This window comes from Castor canadensis, chromosome 8, assembly GCF_047511655.1.
Source record: "Castor canadensis chromosome 8, mCasCan1.hap1v2, whole genome shotgun sequence".
NCBI classification, from domain to species: domain Eukaryota; kingdom Metazoa; phylum Chordata; class Mammalia; order Rodentia; family Castoridae; genus Castor; species Castor canadensis.
In genome coordinates, this window is record NC_133393.1 from 137,156,400 (window position 1) to 137,167,340 (window position 10,941).

The 10,941-nt window shown below is 39.6% G+C and overlaps 1 non-coding gene across 1 annotated transcript; it reads right to left on the reverse strand.

Moving 5' to 3' along the window:
- Positions 1-5,145: 5,145 nt before the first annotated feature.
- On the reverse strand, positions 5,146-5,335 carry LOC141425972 (U2 spliceosomal RNA). Its single transcript, XR_012451097.1, has one exon. It is a non-coding gene; the product is annotated as a U2 spliceosomal RNA (small nuclear RNA).
- Positions 5,336-10,941: the final 5,606 nt, after the last annotated feature.

Consider the following 10,941-nt stretch of genomic DNA (forward strand, 5'->3'; position numbering starts at 1 on the left):
ATTAGTTACATTAGTGAATATATCTGACAGGCTTCTTGGATTGAGTGACAGGCAGGAAAAATGGATAGGGCTTAAGGACCTGTGGAGGAGGGAACTATCAAAAACCACAAGAGGGCTAGACACCTGTGGCCCATGCCTGTAATCTTAGTTACTTAGAAGGCCGAGATCAGGAAGATTGGGATTCAAGGCCAGCCTGGGCAAATAGTTCCCAAGACCCCATCTCCAAAATAATCAGAACAAAATGGACTGGAGGCGTGGTTCAAGTGGTAGAGCACCTGCTTTGCAAATGCAAAACCCTGAGTTAAAACCCCAGTACTGCAAAAAACAAAGAGGCATCTGCCCTGACACAAGCCACTAGATAATAGATGTGTAATCACCAGGTGGAAGTGTGTCGAGGGGTGGCTCAGTCAGAACTTTCCCTAAGCTAGAGCAGGCACCCAAAAGAAGAAACCCTTGCCTATTGGTAAACTTTGCTTCATTATCATAGTGGAAGATGGGCCCCAAGTGAGGAGATAAACACAATTGTAGGCATATTTTGGGCCCTGTGCAAAACAGTACAAGCTCACTAAAGGTCTCAACCTTTCCTAAAAGCAGCATGAATATTCCACTCACCCTCCCCCTGCTTTTGGGGGAAACTCAGGGCCTCACACTTGCTAAGCAAGCGCTCTACCACTTGAGCCATTCTACTAGCCTTATTTTGTGTGTGTGTGTGTGTGTGTGTGTGTGTGTGTGTGTGTACATTTTTCAGATACAGTATCACTTTTTGCCTGGGTTGGCCTTGAACAGATCCTCCTGGCCTCTGCCTCTGGAGAGTACCTAGGATTACAGGTATGAGCCACCAGTGCCTCGCTTCAAACCCTTTCTCAGAAAGGGAATGAGTATTCAAACCATTTCTCATAACATGAAAGTTAGGAGCTACTCTACCCCTGGGGTAGCCTGCTGCTAACTCTGTGAATACCTATTACTTGGGCTTTTCTGTCTGTGGAAGAGCCTGCTATACTTCTTTCATGCAGTAAAACCTCTTGCTTCTGCTTCAGAATGAGTCACTGTTTGATTTCTTTTTTTGGGATTTCAGAATTTTTTAGAATCTCATATATTGATAGTAGGAGGGAGTGATAATTCCATAGATGTGTGCAGTGTGCTTTGAACAAATTCACCCCCTCCTTAATAGTCCCTTACCTTCTTCCTCCCCCCCCCCCTCCATTTGATTTCTGTCCCACATGAGACAAAGCCCACCTATCCAGTGAGACAAACAGTAGAAACTTAGTTGGGCTATTTTCAGCAAATCAAAATTTATCAGGACAGAAGACAACTTATAAAATCTAAGAAAAAGCTGGACCAGCAGTGTGAGGAAGGATAAAACTAGGCTAACTTTAGGAATCTAGGTTAGAGAAACCGAGGGACAGACCTAAAGCCCTGCCATCAAAATAGCTCCTGTATTTTCTGTCTTAAATTAAATCATTGTGCTCATCCTGTTTACCCTAGCCAGGATCATCTGCATATTCTATGACTTCAGGTGCTTTGACAATCCTAACATGGCCTAGAGTGAAAGAAGGTAGTTCCCCAAAGTAAGATTGAGGTGAAAAGACACATGCTGGGCAAAAGAGCTGTCCATTCCAGCCCTATTTCGATTATAATGGGTTAAGCCTGGTTGAGTCCTTCCTAACCTAATCTGGTTGTATATTACAGCATTGCGAAGTGACTGTGTTTTTGTGATACTGGTTACTAGCATAGTCTAGGGAGAGCGTAGCAAGAAGATGGTGATGGTGTCAAGTTTTGCGACCAAATAACTGCTAGAGTTTCAAGGTAATGTGCTTGATGGGGAGAGGACAAGTGCTTTTCTTGACTTGTCAGGACGTCATCCTGAACAAACAATACTGTCATCCTCAAAGCTGCATTCCCCAAACATGCCCCTGCCTAATATCTTCTATTAGGTTCTGAGAATAAGGAATAGCCTTACCAAAAAAAATTTTTTTTCAGTGCTAGAGATTGAACCAAGAGTCTCATGCATGCAAGGCAAGTGTTCTACCACTGAGCTGCATCCCCAAAATATCTTTTTAAAGCATCAATTCTAGCATTTTGTCAATTTCTTTTCTAGTGCTGGGGGGTTGAGTGCAGGGCCTCATGCACATGTTCCATTACTAAGCCACACCTTCAAGCCCCTAATTTTTTTTATACTTGCCAGGAAGGTGCTGTACTGCTTGAGTCATGCCTCCAGCCCTTTCTGCTCTGGTTATTTTGGAGATAGGGTCTCACTTTTTCCCCAGGCTAGCCTGGGCCACCATCCTCCTGTTGCTGGGATGACAGACATGCAACACCACATCCAGCTTTTTTCCATTGAAATGGGGTCTCACAAACTTTTTTGCCCAGACTGGCCTAGAACTGTGATCCTCCTGATCTCAGCCTCCATCATGGGTAGCTTGGGATGACAGGCATGTGCCACTGTACCCAGGGTCTTGCAAACTCCCTGCTTCGGCCAGCCTCAGATCAGGATCCTGCTGATCTCTGCTTCCTAAGTAGCTAGGATTACAGGCATGAGCCACTAAGCACCTAGCTCCTAATAATTTTTTTATTCATTTATTAGTGGTTAGTTTTTAGCATCCTTTACCCATCTGTAAAGCACTTAGTTTACTCTGAACTTACACTTTAAGAATTAGAAAAATTAGCCTGTAATCCCAGTATTTGAGAGTCTGAGGCAGCAGGTTGGAGAGTTTGAGGTTAGCCTGGGCTACGGTAGTGAGTGTCAAGGAAATAATAATAATAATAATAATAATAATTAGAGAAACATCCATTAATACTTTGGATATACACTTTGAAGTGCCATGTTCTTTTTGAATGAGGAGAGGTGTTTTCAAATTATTAACCTAAGGGAAAGTGCTAAAAAAAAAATAGTGAGCAGTTGTATAATTAAAAGAAGTCTTTGCATATAGGTTAACTAACCTAAGTTATGCATCTCATAACTACAGAGAGATAGGTAAATTTCAGATTTTCAAGTTTCATCTCAGTGATTTGATTCATTAGGTCTGGAAAGGCTTCATTGTTTAACAAGCATTCAAGATAATTTTGGTGTAGGTGGACCCAGGCCACACTGAGAAACAGTGACCTAGAAGGTGAAGGACAATAGTACTTAGTAAAATACATGACATTGTGCCAGGCAATGTGTGTGTGCATGTGTTGTAAAACAATCCTAATTATAATAATCAGATATTAACCCCATTTGGAGAATGAGAAAACCAAGGTTCAAAAGGATGAGTAACTTCAAAGTCACATGAAACTCAAACACAGGTGTGTTTAATTCTGAAGTTTGTTTTTCCTGGGGCAGGGTCTCACTACGTAGCTGACCTTGAGCTCCTGATTCTCCTGCCTCAGCTTCCTGAGTATGAGGATTACAGACCTGTGCCACCAACCTTGACTTTACCACACCTTTGACTTAGCTTTTCTTAGCACCTCACTATAAGCATATGAAAGTTAAATTCATTCTAAGCCCTTTATCCTTTGAACTCAGCCTGCTATTTCCTATTTCAGCTAATGTCATCTTAAGAATTAAAAACTCAGGATTGTGTAGACGCTCCTCTCAACCACAAAGGCAGAATCCTCTAGGTTGTACTTTCCCGGTTCTAATCATTTATTCCATTTGTCTTTAATTCTTCCACCATTTTTCTCCTCCACACTGTTGCCACTTAAGTACTTGGTTTTTTTTTTTCAGTACTGGAGGTTGAACTCAGAGCCTTGTGCTTGGTGGGCAAGTACCAAGCACTCTACCAATTGAGCCTCCTCCCCAGCCCTTTATGCTTTGTTTTTCAAATAGGGTCTCATGCTTTTGCTTGGATTTCAACCCTCCTACCTCTGCCTACCCAGTAGCTGGGATTAAAGTGTGCACCACTATGCTTGGCTTGCTTTTGAGATAGGCTCTTACTGACTTTTTCCCTGGGCTGTCGTCCTCAAACCCAGTCTTCCTCTCTTCACCTCCTGAGTAGTTGGGGCCACATAAGTCCTTTTAAAACTAGATCACTGCAGGGTATGGTGGTATACACCTATAATCCTAGCCCTTGGGAGGCTGAGATAAGAGGATCATGAGCTCCAGGCCAGCCTAGGCTACATAGTGCGATATTGTCTCAAAAAAGAAACAAAACAAAACAAAAATATCCACCCCCACCTTTGAAAACAAAACAAAACAAAACCCTCTAGATCATCATGTCCTGCTTCTTACTGTTCAAAGATAAAGTAAGATTCTATGGACTCACATTTCTAGCCACATGCATAACTATTCTCCAGCACCCACACCCCTGCTAATCAGGGACATTGGCTGTCATACCCACCACACAAAAAACCCAAACAGCAACTATATTTATACAGTTGTGATATGCATATATGCATGCATATGTGTAATTTTCATAATGCATATACACACCTTAGGGAACTGCATGTACATCATGTATAAAATGCCCTTTATCAACTCAGCCCCTTTGCATATCCTACTCTTTATAGAGAAGCTCTCACAAATCCCTCTCTACCAATTTACTATTCCGATTTCAAAAACAAGCTAACCATTGCTTCCCCTCTGAAGCCTTTCCCAAGCCTTAAGAAATTAGTTGTGTATAGAGTTCTGAAATAATTTCTGTACACTATACTGTTAATTTCATGTTCATGGTCCTTCTACTAGATTTACTTTTCTAAGGATGGGACCATGACTTACCTGCTTCATATCTCCAGCATCACACCTGCCATAAATGGAATTATTTGAACTAGTACAGTCATGAATGAGTTAGTTTGGTGGTATCACTGGTCATGGGGTTGCTAAATGACAGAGTTGGGGCTGCAACCCTAATATTTTGGGTTTTTTTCATTATTTTGATTGATATATTTATTTTATCATTTTTGCATTTACTTACATGTGTATACATTATTTGGACCACCTTCCTCCCAATATTTTTTTTTTATGTTCAAAAATCTTTCTAGCATACAAGCAGTTAGCACAATACAAAGCACTTCCAATCTACTTATAAATCAGAAGGAAAGGTTTCCAGAAAAAAAAAGGAGGGGGGAGGGGAACCAGAATGGCTTTTGGTCTTAAACACTATTTAAGTTATATGAAAGGAGAAAATTTTTATTTCAACTTTTATTTCTTTGAATTAGATTTTTTTTTTTGGGTGCACCATTCCTGGAGGTACTGAAATACCAGGTCAATGTGTGGAGTGGACAGAGCAAGCTCCTATTCCATCTCCCTGTCCCAAAATCCATTTAATATATTGTCCTCTGATAGAGGATGGATCAGATCTTAAACTGATAAGAACAGATACTACACTTGATCTTAGCCAAAAGGCCGAGAAGCAATGAATTAGAAGATATTTTATTTACATGGATAGTACCTGCCAAAGGCAAAAAAGAAATTCAGTGATACTTGTTAAAGGAAGTCTTTTTTCAGGACCACTGTGATGGGTATAGGTGCTGTTGCTGTGGGATTTTGCAGTGGGAGAGAGACACTGGGCTCAGCTCTGAGGGAAGCATAGGCAAGTAGGAATTCATGGACAAGAAGAAGGGTGAAAATCTGCTGTGATGTGACTGAGTTTCCCAAAGTTCATTTGTTGGGAGCTTAATCCCCAGTGCAGGTGTTGAAAGGTGGGACCTTTGAGAGGTAAGGTTGTTACTGCAGGAAGAGGTTAGTTATCATGGGAGTGGGTTCCTGATAAAGGACTGTGACTGCCTTCCTCTCTGCATGCAAGTTCCCTTGCCCATCTACCATCTACCTTTTGCCATGGGATAATGCAGCAAGACAGTATAATTCTGAAGAAATACATTGGGTAAGTCATAGTCCCATCCTTAGAAAAGCCAATCATAGAAGGATCATGAATGTGAGATGATGAAACAGGTATGCACACCTTTGGCCTTTGATCTCACAGCCTCCAGAACTGTAAGAAATAAATCTCTGCTCTTTATATTACCCAGTCTCAGTAGCACACCATATACTAAGACTGGGTCAGTGAATAGACAATTATGAAGAGGAAATCTCAGTAGTGAAGAGGATTCTGGAAAAACTCCCCTAGCATGATTCTTGCTGAAGACAGGCTATGGTGTGTAGACATCACCCTGGGGGAAGTGATGGAGGACTAAGAAAATCGGTCAGATATTAAGGAGAATCAGATATCGAGAGTGGGAGGTTCTTGCTAAACTGATTTAGCAGGGTTCTGTGCTGACACAAGATTTAAAAGGAAGTACACAGATGGGCTTAGAAGGTTCTGGAGGAGGATTAAAGTTTAGTCAAGCAAGGAATCTTTGTCATACCTAAACCTGTGAATCATCTACAAAGTTTAAACAATATCTCAAGCCTTATAGAGACTAAATTCTCATGGAAATTTGCTTATATTCCACCAGGAGGTAAGCTTCTCAGTGAATGGAGCTGGATGATATTTATTTCTACAGGGAAAAAAATGCTTTGCATGTAAGTCCTTCCTCCCCCCCCCCCCCACCAAAAAATGGTTAGCCTAAAATCGAATGACAACTACCCTTAGGAACTTAATTCCTTTTAAGCCTAATAACTGTAATTTATGGAGCTGTCACTAGGTGGCATGGAGTTGCTGACTAGGAATTTCTCTTTGGAAATTAATGTCTGAGAATCTTCAAAAGCCATTTAGTCAAAATAAGTTTTCTTAGTAAACAAGTTTAATTGAACAGTAGCATATATATGTTGATCAAAATAAGCTCCATTAGTGAATGCTGCAGGTAATGTCATTCCATTTAAATAATAAAATTTTAAACATGCAGAATAGCTTCTAGTAATTATACTGTGTCTAAACTGTATTTTACCTTTATTTAGGGTGCCCACTTGCTAATAATTTCCTTTTGACCAAAATAAGTTAAGAAGTAGATCCTGGTCTCTGACCCCAGAGCATATCACATGCTCTCCCTCATTAACCCATCATTCACAAATAGACTAACAGCCACCAAAGAATTGGAAGGTACCTTTGATATTTTCTGGTCCAGTCTTATAAATACATGTTTATGTATGTATGTTTATTTTTATTTAAAAAATTAAAAACAAAACAAAACTGAGGCCCCAAAGGAACATACTTGCCTAAGGTTTTAATTTTTTGAGCAGCAGATCCAAGGACAGGGTAATATCCTTAAAGCAACCTGCAGCCTCCCACCTGATTCACACTGGGCATTAATGTGGTGACTTTCCCAGTAAGGAGACACCACTCTTCCACTGAGGAGGATTTGACTCCATGTTTCCAACATTTTTCTGGTTTCTCTTGAGCTACCCTCTCAAGTCTTCCACTGGAGGTGTATTTTTATTCTCTCAACTCTAAAAATAGCCATATACAGATCAAGGCAGTTTATCTTTTAGTGTTACAGAATAATTTTTACTTTGTGCTGTTTTTTTTTTTCAAATGGGAAAAGACAGAAGTCATCCAGCTTAATGCTCTTAATTGTAATATAACATCTGAATATTTAGATTAAAAGTTTATCCGCACAGTAAAAGCAAAAAGTAGAAAAGTATATAAACATACATCAATAAAGAACCTTAGTATTTCTTTTTTTGTATATGTGGTACGGGGTTTGAACTCAGGGCCTATACCTTGAGTCATCCCACTAGCCCTTTTTTGTGATGGGTTTTTTTGAGATAGGGTCTCTTGAACTATTTGCCCAGGGCTGGCTTCCAACCTCAATCCTCCTGATCTCTGCTTCCTGAGTAGCTAGGACTACAGGTTGAGTGACCGGCACCCAGCAAGAACCTTAGTATTTCTCTAATGCCGTGGTTCTTAATGTGTCTACGTCACAATCCCCATGGATAATCTGGTGATACGCTGAATCCTTTTCCTAGAAAACTGCATAAGCACAGATACACACAAAAGTGCCCACAATTTCAGAAAGTTCACCATTTTTTTGCCGTCTGAGACTTTTCACAGACCCTAATTTAGATTCTTGAATCTGAGCACTCAAATTCATGACAGCTGATAAAGTTTTTGTACAAAATAAAACTGGTATCAGTTCAATATATTTTTTCACTTTTGTTCTACGCTCCTCATTCCTTGTGATCAGTGACATAAATTAAGATTACAAAAGAATGTTTGTTCTGAGTAACTCTGTGTAAGAGATTGAATCTGTAACCTATGCCACATTAACAGAATGATACCATAGAGTAAACTAGCCAACTTAAAAGCAAAGAGAGAGCAAGGGGAAAAAAAAGAGAGGGAGAGTGAGAGGGGTAAGAAAGAAAGAAAGAAAAGGAAAGGAAAAAAGATGGAAAGAAAGAAACCATAAATGCTCTGTGGGCTAAAGGAGAATTAAAAAGGGAAAAATCAAGGCTTTAAATATTTATGAATTTGAAATTTGTAAATCTTCTCATTTATACAACTTTTCCTATTTCAGTGCTTCATAGTCAGTTAAGGTACAACCTAAGGGAATAGTTTGAAAATAATATTCTATCCTAAGGACGTGCATATTTTAATCAGAGAGCTCATGAATGAAATGTTCTCCTGTGGGAAAAAGATTGTAAGAAAAGTAACTATACTAGATTCCTAATAGCACATTTAGTAAGTGATTTTAGCAGCATAATAATGAAGTGAATTAATACACATGAAGACTAACTTCAATTCTATTTCGCTGGTTAGTTGGAGATTGGTTCTTGTTATATAGTCCTGGCTAGTCTTGAATTTCCAATCCTCCTGCCTCAGCTGAGTGCTGGGATTACAGGTATGTATCACCAACCCCTCCTTGTATTCATTTTTGAAGTTAAAATCTTTAACATATATTAAACTTGGTAACACTAAGATGCTTGGAGACTATCCTGTCTCTGCAATATAAGTATAGCAATTTGAGAAAACCACTGGAGAACTGTTCATACATTTATAAATTTGTAGTTTCTTATATCGGAAACATTAATTCAAAACACTTCTGGATAGTGTTTTTGAAATTTCTTGAGTAATTTCTCTTTTTTGTTTCAAAGAAATGATGGAATTACTAATTAATTTTAAGAGCCAACTGGTGAAGAAACTAAATGGTCCCTCTCTTTTGTTTTTCAAATTCCTTGTCTGTCAAGGGACAAATTGTGAAACCTTGAAAAAAAAAGTACAATTGAAGAGGCAGTTTAAAAAAATAACAATTAAGATGCACTTATCCAAATTGGCCCTAGGCTGCACTTATTAACATTTTAAAAATGTGGTATGTAATGTTACCTATGCTCATATTTCCTGTGTGCCAGAGTAATAATATTGCTTCTTGAAAAAGTGCACATACATGGGCTGGAGGTGCTGTTCAAATGGTGGAGAGCCTGCCTAGCAAGCACAAGGCCCTGAGTTCAAATACCAGTACTCCCTCCTCCCTCCAAAAGTTCTTATACCCAATCAAGTAAAACATATATTATCTAATTGTATACATCATTTTATTTGATCTCCAAATTAACTCCATCAGGCAAGAGAAGCAAGGAACCACTAGCCTAGTTTTAAGAGAAACACACAAAGAATTTAAATGACATGGCTAATAAATTAGAGGTATGTTCAAACCACAAAGAATTTTGAATTCTGGAGCAGTGCTTTTCCACTGCTGTGAGTTGTCTTAGAGTGTAGTCACCAGAGACTGTTCCTATGCTACAAAGTGGGTTGAGACCTGATCTCAAAGAAAAAAAAGATACAGATAGATGGATTGATAGACAGATATAAATAGATAGACAGATAGATAGATATAGATTTAGATATGCCATTTTTTCTCACTCCCATTTTTGAGTGGGGGTGTAGCTCAGTGGTTGAACACCCTATGTTCAATCCTCAGACCTAAAAGAAGAAGAAGGAGAAAGAAATAGGAGGTGTTAGCTAAGACAAAGGGGTAGAGAAGACAAGACTGTTTCAGGATAAGTACTAGAAACTGCAGTCAAGGAATAGCAGGAATTGAAACTAGAGAGCTAGGTGTCTGCTCATGAAGGGCCTTATCTAGCAACCAAAGAGCCACTACGCAGTCAGGGAGGATTGGAAGTTGTACTTTAGATGGAGCATGCTAATGCAGTATGAAGAATGGGCTGGCAGGGAGATTGGAGGCAGCCTTACTTAGGTGGGACCCCATTGCCACAGTACAATTGAGAAGTAATACAGGCCTGTGTTATGCAAGGCAAAAGGGTCAAAGAGGAGGGGACAGGTTTGAGACTATTTAAGTGGTAAAATTGACAACCCCTGATTGCTTCTTGGAGTTAAGGAGAAAAGTGACTCGAAAATGACTCCAGCCAGATGCTGGTGGCTCAAGTCTGTAATTCTAGCTACTCAGGAGGCAGAGATCAGGAGGTTCATGGTTTGAAGCCAGCCTGGGCAAACAGTTTGTGAACCCTATGTGGAAAATATCCAATGCAAAACAGGGCTGGCAGAGTGGCTCAAATGAGAGAATACTTTCCTAGCAAGCATGAGGCCCTGAGTTCAAACTCCAGTACCACAAGAAAAAAAAAAAGGTGTTAAACTTATATTTAAAGTTCCAGCGCAACTTGGGTTTTGGGGGGAGGATTGTTTTTGGTTTTTTTGGAGGTACTAGGGTTTGAACTCAGGGTCTTGCACTTGCCAGGCAGGTGCTCTACCACTTGAGTCACACTCCCACCCCTAGTTTAACTTGTAAACTTTTTTATTCATATGTGCATACAATGTTTGGGTCATTTCTCCCCCCTTCCCCCACTGTAAATGTTTTTATTGTACATAAATACACATGAATACTTGATTTAACAACAGCACAGCACTCAAGTTTCCAGGTGGGATGACTACCACCAACTCAGAAAAATAGAGAAAGAGGAACATATTTAGGGAGGTGATGGAGTCTGTTTTAGGCTTTTGATTAAAGATACGTGTGGAACATCCTGGTTGAGATTTTCAGAAAGGCAGTTAGATGTACAGGGGAAAGATATGAGCTAAAAATAAATATCTGAGAGTTATTTGCCTGTGGGTAGAAACTGAAAACATTTACAGTGTT